Raw genomic sequence first — 12,093 nt, forward strand, 5'->3', positions numbered from 1 at the left:
GCAAGAGTGTTGCCATTATCAGAATACTTGCTAAATAGTTATAGAACTATTAGAACTTTTGATAAAGAAAGAAAATTATTAAGAAAATTCAATCTAGGAGACAAATAATGAAAGAAAATAGATGAGCTTCTGATGTTCATGAAATACAAAACAAAGATATGAAAAATAACTCTGCTGTCTACAAAGTAGAGCTTTCACATACGTTAATTCAAACCCTCCATTTATTTAGAGACTCCCAACAAATTCACATTTTATGTTTTTAGTTTATACAACTTATGTTCCTATAAAATATAGCACTATTATCAGACTCTAATACAAAGGCTGTGTGATTATTCAAGCTGACAATGACAAAAATAATTATCATTAGATTGCTCCAGTATCCCTTCCTAAAATTCCTAACAAGATTTTAAACAAGTACCAGGATACTGATTCTTGCATCTAAATTGAGGGCAGAGCCAGAAATAATTGATGTTACATTGACAATGACAAATCAAAACTTTAAATTGAAGGGAAGATTTAAATTAATTTGAGGAGAAATTGAATGCCCTAGCAAAAGAGATCACATATTGTTGCTCATCAAAACCAAAAACAGTCCTAAGAGAGGCTATTAAAGGCTAACAAAGTGAACTTTGTTGTAACTTAAAGGCACCCTACTGAAATTCGTTAACAGAAAGAGTTGTGTAACTTTTTATGTTTGTACAGAACTGTAGGAACACAATGGATTCCTAAACCTCCTATCACTCCAAAGTGAAATAGGGGGAGACTGGACATGACTCCAGGCTCTTGGGTGGTTCACTGTCTTGTTTCAACAGTTCTTCCTTGCTGCTGAAACAATCAACACATTGCCAGTTGAATGACATAACCCTAACACCAGACCCCCACTTCAACTCCTCAAACCAAAGAGCTACTGATATAATAATGGAAACACATGAACTTGTCTAGACATTTTCGAAAACCACTGGAGCTAGGAAAAATCTTGTGTCCATACATGGAAAATATGCAGAAAATCATATAAAAAATGATACACAGATCGGAATATTATGAAACAGGTATATAAGGCATGTTCTAAATAAAGACAAATCTGTTTATACTTTATTATAAAACTGGATACATAAAATTCTTCTGAAAATGTGAAATAGCTTAGTATATTACATAGTATATGTTTTCAGAATTGGTGGAGGAAACAGAAGTCCACGGAAACCAAGGAATAGAAACAGCTTAATATTTTTTCACTGAAGCCTCTGAAAGTTTTCTCTGTGATTAATGTGGTCATAAGCATACAATGTATAAACAGATACTGTTCATGAATAAGTTCGATTTTCCTCAATGAGTAAAAAAACCAAAATATTTTAAAGACAATGAATGTTCATGAACAAAAATATTCTAGTTTTTTAACTCTTACTAGTTTTATATTTTGTTCATCATACAACATTCAACACATTAAATATAGAAATATTTTTCTTAAACAGATGATATGAAAAGTCAGTAACAATTGGGAGTAGAAAGATATCTGAGTCAAGTAAGAGTGAATGAATGGTAGATTTAGCAGGGCAACAATGGATTACCCATTCTACCTGCTTTTTCAAGTAAGGACTTTACATGGGGATTGAAATTAGAATTTTACTGCCCACACACAATACATCAAGAATTTTAAGACTAGAATTTCATTTATAAACATAAGCTACTGAAAATGTAGTCAGATTCAGGTCCTTTACCTCTACGTAGTGATGCATGTTATTGTATATGAGATTAGATTAAGACCCATTAAACCCAGATTTAGGAGAATGATAAATTTTTTTTGTCTAGATTCATGTGTCACTTGAGTCTTGTGCATTAATTGTAGAACATTAGTGATTAGAGGCTTCCAGCATGGTGAGCCTGATACCGCATGCGTACATAGTAGGAGACCACACCTGTTCCAGGGGGCTTCTGTTATCCAATGGAATAACTAATTTGATACAAACCATCTTCTATATATTATTTATTCAATGTTGCTCATCAAATTAGAGGGCAGAAATGCATGGAATTCACAGGGAAAACACATGCACACTCATGTCATTCCTGGTCAAAAACTCCTTGGAAATTCAGTCTTCCACATGAAGGCAGTGTCCAACAGCTTTGGCTTGACATGCATAGGAAAAGAAATTCCATGGCTACTTCCATCCTCCATGTGCTGTCTGAATCCTCTTTGGGGGCAGCTGCCCCTGCAAGCCCTGGACAGGCTCAGCTGACTCTGCTTGGGCTGTGGCTATGTTTTTGTTGATTTGTGCCTTCAAACTTCTCTCTTGCTCTCCCCTAAGATCGATCAGTAAATATTTGAAAAAGTTAGAGTATGGGTATTTTGCATCAAAAGGGAAAGGAAAAATGTTCTTCTCCTTCCTTTCTCAAGCTTTTTTACTTTAAAAACAATAAAAAAATACTCCTTACATATCATCTGCCAGTTTTATTACATATTTAGAAAAAAGTTCACAAAAGTGATTTAAGAGAAACATAGAGATCTCCAAAGACTTTATAAAATAGTTGAAACAAGAAGGAAATTTCAGAAGTAATCCCTCTTGACCTCTTCTTTTAGAATGCTGCTTTTTCTACTGTATTACATTTTAGTCAATCAAAATGATCTTTATGCATTGATATAGCCACATTTCCATTGTGTAATTGTGAAGCATGATTTACTTGATAGTAGAATCTATGAAATGGTTGTGTTTAGTGCAATTAAATTCAAATGTAAGTTATACTTTGAAAACAAAGAAATTGGAAAGACATGTAGAATTTGATTGTGAAAACTGCACATACTAATCACTGTGTATCTTGAATACACATGCTTTAACTTCAAAGCCTTAGTCAATTCACAGAATGCTGGAATGAGCAAACATGGAATACTAACTTTTTAACCTACGTGACAAATTATTGTTTCAGCAAATAAAAAAGACTACTCAGAACATTTTTTTATTATTGGATCAAATTATATGTCTTGAAAGACAGCTGTAAAAATTTATAGATCAGAATGTAATTATCATGTAAATCCTGGTTACTTCAAAATAACTTCTACAGAGATTAAAAAAAGAAAAATAAATCATGTTATAATGAGACTGTAAAAATAAATAGTGTGTTTTTCTGCAGATAATGTTAACTTCATAAAGGTATTTTGATGTAGAGAAAGATTGACAGAAAAAATATATTAACATAAACTGGCTGTATTTGGAGTTCTTAAACAAGCATCTCAAACTCTGAACACATTTTAGATTATATTTCTTACATTAATTAGATGCCTATGAAGCAAATACTACTTTGTCTATTATGTCTGTATCAAGAGCCAGAATTAAAAAAATAGGATCTGTCTACAATGAAGAAGTGGAATAAATACGTCCAAGAAAAGCATTCAGAGTGAAGATCCTCCTACAGTGCTACTTCATCCAGCACAAAATAATGGGTACAGAAGTGTGTCAAAATTGCATAGCTTTCCAGAGCTTAAGTTCATGAATTAGAAGCAAGAGGCAATAATTTTCTTGTGATACATAGCGTAAAATCCACAGATCTTGTGAGGGAAAGTGAGGTGACCTTTTTTGAAAATCTCACAGCTTTTTTTCCAAAAGAAATTGCCAAACCATCCCAAAAGTCATACAATTGTCCACCTGTAATTGTGTTTTTGAAGCTGAGATCATTCCTCTGTCCAAGAAGATCCAAGGTTTTAAATTTCTCTGGGGTAAATACAGTCTTTAAGCAATGGACTGTTCAGGGTGGCATAAAGGAGTCAGTGAGGTGCTCCATTTTCTTCAGATTGCATCTGTATGCAAAAAGGATACAAACTTAATATGTCAGAGAGAAATTATGTAGCTAAGATCCTGGTTCTGTAATAATTAAGTTGTATTTTTTGAATGAGATGATGGCTTTAAGTCCCTGCCTCTCATTCATCTGCTTTTTATCTGGTCACTGTTTATAAAACAGCAGCATTCCTAAACTAGAGACAAGAACCTGGGACTCACCACACTGCAGTTGAATATGTGCCCTCATTCCTTTTTCCTTCATATAGCCTGGATCTTGGTTCTTTTCTACATAGTAATAAAGCATCCACAGGAAAAATAGATGATCCATCCTGATCTCTTCCTTCAATCCAACTAGATTATCTTCAAGCGTCTAGACCCAAAGTTCTTACCATTTAAAACTGATGTAGAAAATACTCCGCTGCTGGGTATTGCTCTGTATAGGTCTGTTCTAGGTCCAGACAGGCAGTCAGCAGGAGCCAAGTGCTATCCCTTTCTCACCCAGATCATTCTGGACAGGTATGCAATGACCAGTTGGAGGCATTTAGGGATTTTTTTTTTCTATTTTTTCAGGCCAGAGCTTGGCAAACTTAAAGTCTTATCAGCCTTCAAATTTGATGGTGCAAAGAGCATTTTCTATCAGGCTTCATCAGCATAGGAAGTCCACCAATGTCCTGCCTTTAAGTACTTAAGAGCATTTTCAAACCTTATCCTTGAATGGAGCCTGATGACGGAATACACCACTCCAACATACATTTTCCAGGAGCTTCTATTCACTGATTCAATTGCGGTGAATACAGTGTTCCTCAAAGGAAGCTGAGAAATCTGCTCATGGTGCTTGAATACACATAGGAATTGTTCTGACACAACACATGGGTACTATTAAAACTCCAGGATAATAGATGTGGAAAATTAGACAAGTCCAAAGAAAGGACAAACCTTTACAAATGTCAACCAGAGGAAGAGTTCTTGTTCACGTTACTTGCTGCTGTATTAAAATTCTGGCATTTAGTTGTAAAGTACAAGATTTTAAAGATATGATAAATCTGTAACAATAATTTGTACCAGCGCTTCAGCCAGAAAAATAACTTGTCAAAAACATCTGAGGAAAAGAAATCAACACAGATCTCAATCATAATGTTAATCACAGTGTAATTATCATTGCTTAGGTTGCCATAAGACTAATCACTAGATAGATATTAAACTGCAGTCTTCTGTCTCAAAAATCTAATAAGGAATATGTTTGATCAATATGCAGAACCATTATCCAGATTGACAAGACGATTTTCCCTTCTATTCAGTTTGAGAAGCAAAAAGTTTTCTTCATCCTCATCAAAGTAGCAACAACAAAAAGCTTTAGGTTTTTAATTAACTTAAAGTTGTTGGAAAATATAAGGAAGATAAAACACAGCAACAAGCTATTCTAAGCAAAACAGTTAAAGAGGGAAGATTTAGAATAAGAACATGTTTTGTTCAAGAAAGATATTTAATGCTCATTTTTAAATACCTCCCCAAATAAGCTCTTCCAATAATTAGCTGCCCTTAATGCTAAAAATGCAAGATTATTTTTAGCACATATTTCTTTTCAGTGTTCAATAACTAGTTCTCAATATTAATTTTTCTATATTACATTGAACATCCATCAGATATCAAATGCTTTTTCTGTGTAGATTCTGAGTCACTCAGTACCAGGCAACAGGGATCAAGATTCAAGATACTGAGACGTCTACATGTAGATGTACAACTCCTACTATAGTCAGTGGATATCAAAACAAGAGTTAGTGGAAAATAAAAAAGCAATGACTGGATGTGAGAAGTGAGATTCAATATACTTAAATTTTGGTGGCTTCATGTAAACAATGCAGTCAATGGAGCCTAGAGGACACTTCAGATCTGAAAACATCAAGAGCTCTGTATTGTTACCAAAATAAAATCAGTGCCATTTGGGACAACTTAAAAACTGAGACAAGTGAGAGAGCCAGATATGGCATGGCACCTAGAGAAAAGCTGTATCTTCTTCTACAGAGTCAGATTCAGGCCAGGCAGGATAATTTCAAGCTTCTTAAAGGTCTTTTGATGCCTTTTATTATACGACTGACTCTAATAGTGTTGGTGCACCCTGACACTCAGAGTGTTTGATAAAAAGCAAGAAAACAATGTATTGGGATCTTGGCACACTGTAATGCTTTCACAGAGAATCAGGTCTCCTGATGTCCTATATGACTGGTGCATCACATGCATAATTCATAACTGTTGATACACCTAAAATGCATACAAAACATCTCTTAAACATCTACATACAAAAGACTGTCCTATGCAACCATTTCTGCAGAAAGATTTTGTATTGACTACATGTGTCTCATCTAGGCACAATTCACTCGTGTGTAGCAGGAATGACCTAGGTGACATTTACTAGCTATAGACTGTATATGTATGTAACATGAGAACTGAAGAGCAGATTAATTACTCTGAAAGCATAGTAAGAACTTTGTTCTTGCCCCCACTGAACTCAATGGGAATTTTGCCATCAGATTCAATGAAAGCAGGTTGAGGTTTTAGATAGTTGACACAGAGCATATTTTAAAGCCACCTATGCAAATGCAACCACTGAGCCACCTTCTGTTGCTACTGTTCTACAGAATTTTAAGTCCCCCAATGGCATATTACTTTCACTTAAGAATGTTGATTAAACTCATCAGCTGCAACAGTTTTACATAAACTCACAATTTTTACACTTAATCTCTGTTAGAGTTAGGAGATCTGAGTAAATTATCTTATTTGGGGTTTTTCATTGTTTTTTCTTGGTCAGTGTCATCATGAAAGCAATCACATTTGCTATGAAAAGTTCAGATAAGATCGAAATTTGTGAAGCTATAAAAATAGGGCAGCTAAAAGGGTGAGACAAAAGTGATGGTATATTGAAAAATGTGGGATCTGAGCATGATGTGAATGGTATGGAATAAGGGGTGGATATTGTTCTGGGTTCATTTACAGCAGCCATTTTTTCTCCTTCTTAGTAGCTGGTGCAGTGCTGTGTTTTTGACTTTCAGCCTGGGAACAATGCTGATAACACTGATGGTTTTAGTTGTTCCTAAGTAATGTTTACTTCGTCCAAGGACTTTCTCAGTCTCCTGCTCTGCCAGGGAGGAGAAGTCACGAGGAAGCAGAGACAGGACACCTGAGCCAAATTAGCCAAAGGGGTATTCCATACCACAGCACATCATGCTCAGTATATAAACTGGGTGGAGTTACTCGGAAGGCCCAGATCGCTGCTCAGGTCAGGCTGGGTATTGGTTGGTGGGTGGTGAGCAATTGTATTCTCTCCCCTTGTTATTTCGCTTATCATTATTATTATTGGTGGCAGCAGTAGTGGTTTTGTATTATACCTTAGTTACTGGACTGTTTTTATCTCAACCCAGAGAGATACATTCTTCTGATTCTCCTCCCCATCCCTCCAGGAGTGGGGGGAGGAAGAAAGAGGGAAGTGAGTGAGCGGCTGCGTGGTTCTGAGTTACCGGCTGGGCTTAAACCGTGACGAAGGGGCTTTTTTTGTTTTGTTTTGAAATGAGGAAACATTTCCTTTTAGTTTGTCCATATTTATTTTATAGTCATACTAGGAAGACTCCAACCCACATAGGTGTGACTTTCTGTCACTTGAATAAATAAGTAAAATTCATGTTTCGATTATTTAAATGTAGATATCCTCTTCTTTATTATTACTACAAAATAATTAGAAGAATGTGTTCTTACTTATTATTGCTTTGAAATGAAAGTGTAATTAGCATGCCTTTGACTCTTCAGCCAGGATGTTTTTTCCAACATTCAATCATCTGTTTTCATTTGGGCTGCCTGACTGCACTTTTTTCACAACAATAGAATCTATTGTCTTATAAAAGTTCTACCTTATTTTACTGTAAGTGGTGAGAAGAATTGTGGAAGTATTTGCAAATTGTACATCATCAGTTTTTAATACCAAAGTGTTTTCATGTAATTTTGATGGAAGAGCTTAGAGCCCAACATGGGGGTTTGGGGAGGATGGTGAATGGTGTTAGTTGCTATTATTAATATTGATTCAGGCCTGTAGCCATAATATTAGTAGCATAACAGTGGAAATTATTAAGGAGCTTTACTACAGTATGATGCACAAATTTCAGACTTTGTCTAACCTTGAAAAAAATCTGAATGACAAAATATGCTGGATTTTAAGTAGGGCTTTTTGGACTACTTAGCATGTATCACACTCTAATAAAGAGATTGCATTATAGAACAATAATAGCAAACACATGACTCGCTTATACCCTACTCATGGCTACTTACTGTCTCTGTGAAGAAAGTATATATTATATAGGTACTGAAAAATAGTACTGAAAGCACTTGACAGTTTTAATTTTTTAATAAACCTATTTAGCAGTTGTAAACAAAGTAGTAACATACAAGTCAGTTTTTTGAAGTCACAGTACTGAAACCGTTGATTCAGAAAGATGTGATAGGTATATGTTGACATATAAGATTATTATTGTGTCAGCTTTGTTATTTTGTCTCATGGTTTGTCGCAGCTAAAATATTTTGTAACTGTTGAAATATTTTGTAACTGTTGGACCAAAGTATATAATCGATACACAGACAGTACTCAGGGCAATGCTCAGGGGAGTCTGGAAAAAGCAGTCAAAATTGACAGCACAAACACTGACCATGGATGTTCATAAATTATAATAAATGATTTGCAAATTTTCTTTGCATCATGGAACATTGAATACTTGAAGATGTTCTGATATAACAACTACTCTGATTATTTATTTGGCATTTACTATGCAGAAGTTCCAGCAAAGTTAGCGTGGTTCATATCGCTGCATTTTGATACAGAAACAGGACCATGTATTTTAATGAAAGCTGATGGCTAAACTTGTGCTTTACACTTTTTGACATATTTTGCTAGTCAATCATACAAAGCTATTAATAAAGAAACACAGAGAATGGGGTGATGTTTTAAATCCCACTTCTGATAGGTGCAATGGTGCTTTATTCAGTAAAATCAGGAGCTTTGTTACATTACGATTCCATAAGTGTCTCTAAAAACCAGATGTTATCTGGTGTAAAAATTTAATTAATTTGTACATTATTTTAACTTTTTCCCCCCCGATTAGACTGTTTATGTGTGTTCTTTTCCTAATGGCTATGTCTGAAAAAGAACGAGGGCTCTGCACTTTCATTTGCAATAGCGATTGACATAGGTCAATTTCTACGTTTGTTAATGACAGGCCTAGTAATATTTATACTACTGGGAACTGTTTTCCAGGCAAAGCCGAGGTTCAAGTAATACTGCAGACTAAGAGCTATGTTAAAAAGGAAACATGGACAAGCTTAGCCCATTCTGATATGAAATATAGTGAAAATACATGAATGTGAGCCATGTCCTGCCCTTTGCCCTCAGGGCCAGAGAATAGTCCCTGGCCTTTTTCAATTATTAATATACATTTAGCCTGTGCCTTGCCAACCATCCTCTCCGACCTCCCCCCCCCGCCATCACCTTTTCTTATTTAAAAAGCTTGGTGGCAGAAGGCTAGAGAATCTGCTAGTGTCATGATTGAGGGAAAAATTTCAGCATGAACTCTACTCCTTATTTGTTACTATGCTCTAATATACATGTCGCAATCAAAAGAAAAGCTTCAATCAGAGATTGTATTTTCATAGACTGCAGAGTTAATCAGCCACAAAAAAAATAAATCCACTGAAAATCATGTTTTCTTAGTTCTGGTACAAATTGCTTCACAGAAACAAACCCGGATGACCTTTCTTCAAGCACTGTTAGTGGTAATGCTGTATCTACTCTCTCATTTTTATAAAATACCTCAATGGGTAACTTATTTTCTCAGAATAGAAGAGTCCTAGGGCCAATGACAGTTTCTGTCTCAGGAAATACAAATTCTCATCTCTTTCTTCCCTGGCAAATGCAATAATCAACAAGACAGTTTATTCAGAACAGCAGGGAGTGTTTGTCTCTCATCTTGTTGATTCTATATAGAAAAGAATTCAAGATTGTCTGAGTTAGAGAAAAAGTAAAGGACAGGAGAAGTAAGAAAATGAGATTCCCCTTGAAATGAAGGAAGCTGCCAATATCAGGCAATACATAAAAGACAGCTAATCCATTTTATTCATGACCATTGCTTGTAAAACACCAAAACCAAGACCTTCAGAGTAAAGGCTGTAGCTCAGATAACTCTTCACCAATAGGTTCTTTGGTCTGATGAGCTGTAAGTTAATTTTTGCATAGAGGTACAGCTTCAGCAGTTGGGGATGCAGATGCATAAACCCACACAAGGAAACACAGCACATGGCACTTGGGGAACAAACTACAGAATAACATTTAGATTTCCTCAAGGAGGACTTTTAGGGTAATCCTGGAGCCAGCCATGCTCACAGCATGGGTACAGTCCCACAGGGTCTGGACACAGTGGGCAAGGCTGAGATCCAGTCAGGAGCAGAGGAGATGCTCCTGACCATGCTAGAAACAAGGCTGCAATGTGGGTCCAAGGTCTCTCCAAGAGAAAGGGTTGGAGGCAGGTCAGAGGAAACTATGACATATGTCCCAGGCTCTGTTCAGGACATGAGCTACTTAGAGAGTTCTGTTCAGGGAAATGAAGCTGGAGCCAGGAATACCTACAACATTGATGAAGCAGGGACCGATGGCCTCAAGCTGATAGGGGCTCCTAGGCCCATAGGGAGGGTTGGGAGTCCCAGGAATGGATGGGCAGGGACAGTAAACCTCTTTTGGGGGCTACAGTCTTCGACAGATTCCCATTAGGCGGACAATTTTGTAGCTGGGATTATGTCCTGCATGAACAGTCTTGTCTGAGATAAGAAAGAAAAAGGAAAACACCACACTGCTGAGCAGAGTGATATTAGGATAGCCTTCTTGGATTTAACCATCAGAAAAACACCTCACTTCAATGAAGACTTCTATGGTTTACTGCAAGTAAGGATAATTCCCTGAACCAATTTTGAATATTTCCTCCATCTCCTGAAAAATCCATGGCAGGAAAATCTGAGTCATTTTTAAATCCTTTAGAATTATTCAGGGAGGTAACATTGTGAGATCTTGGACTGATTTGCCACTTTCCCTACACACTTTATTTCTTCAGGGAATCAATGCTGAGGATAGTATCAGGCAAGCTTTCTATTGAGGAAATCCCACAAGAGAAAATCCTTTGTAAACTAGCATGTATGAAATTTTGCCAAAAAAAGGCAGACACAGAAATGTTAACACAAAGTATTTCCTCAGCTTTAAAGAAAATAGAATTGGGGATTCCTTTATATTGTATTATGTGCCATTATTTAGCCCACTTTTTCACTTGTGGAGAGGACATAAGAGATATTTCCCTGTTGGAAAAGATAAAGTGATGCCAAGTCACAAAACCTTATTTATAATATAAAACCACTACTACACACAAGACACTGTAGTTTGTTTAGTAACATTGGGCATTTCCATTTTTAACATACAAAAGACTGCTGCTGGAACAGTTTTCTTGTTAATTAAATATTTTGTGATAGGATATAATCAAACGACAAGGTACCATCGCTAGAGACAGGGATGAAAATCTACCCCAAAAAGTCCTGTTGACCCTGCTGACATTTTGGAAGAGAGATTTCTGTCCTCTATCCTGTCAAATTAAGCAGTCTTCTATCACAAAGGACAGCCAGCTTCTGAAATGTACATTTCTAGTGTCAATGCACAGAAAAATAGAGCTCTATGACCCTTCAGCATTTTCAGCTACTGATACTCCTGAGTAAATCAAAGCACTAAAGGTGCCTTTATTTTATGTGTGTTGCTCAAGACTCTCTAAAGTGTCATTCTGCAGTCAGAAAGGCTGGAAGATATGTCCTTTTGCAAACCTAATAAAACAGAAGGACTTTAATACTGCTCTACTTAATAAGTGACTTTCTTCTTTTCTTTTTTCCTCTATTCCTCCTTCCACTGTTACTTTTTTTCAATTGGAATTAGTGAATGCATTGTGAGGACACAGCATCAGTACCATGGTGTTTAGAGCATTCAACATGTAGAGAAATATTAGACAAGGAACAAGGGTAAGATTAGCTTTTTTAACATTTCAATTAAAATTAAATTAGAAACTACTATCTACTATTAATAGAATGTGTTAGAAATGTTTTATAATGATTCTCCCGTTTTACCCTCTCAATTAGTAACTATTCTCTGGCTTCCACAGGGTGTCTAGCATTCACAAGGTTGAAAACAGACGAGTTTTCGGGCTCTCAAAAGCACTCTCAGGCTCATCTGTAAATGAGATCAATTCACGAAGACAGGTCACGTAAACAA

The sequence above is a fragment of the Strigops habroptila genome, chromosome 3 (genome assembly GCF_004027225.2).
Source record: "Strigops habroptila isolate Jane chromosome 3, bStrHab1.2.pri, whole genome shotgun sequence".
Classification (NCBI taxonomy): domain Eukaryota; kingdom Metazoa; phylum Chordata; class Aves; order Psittaciformes; family Psittacidae; genus Strigops; species Strigops habroptila.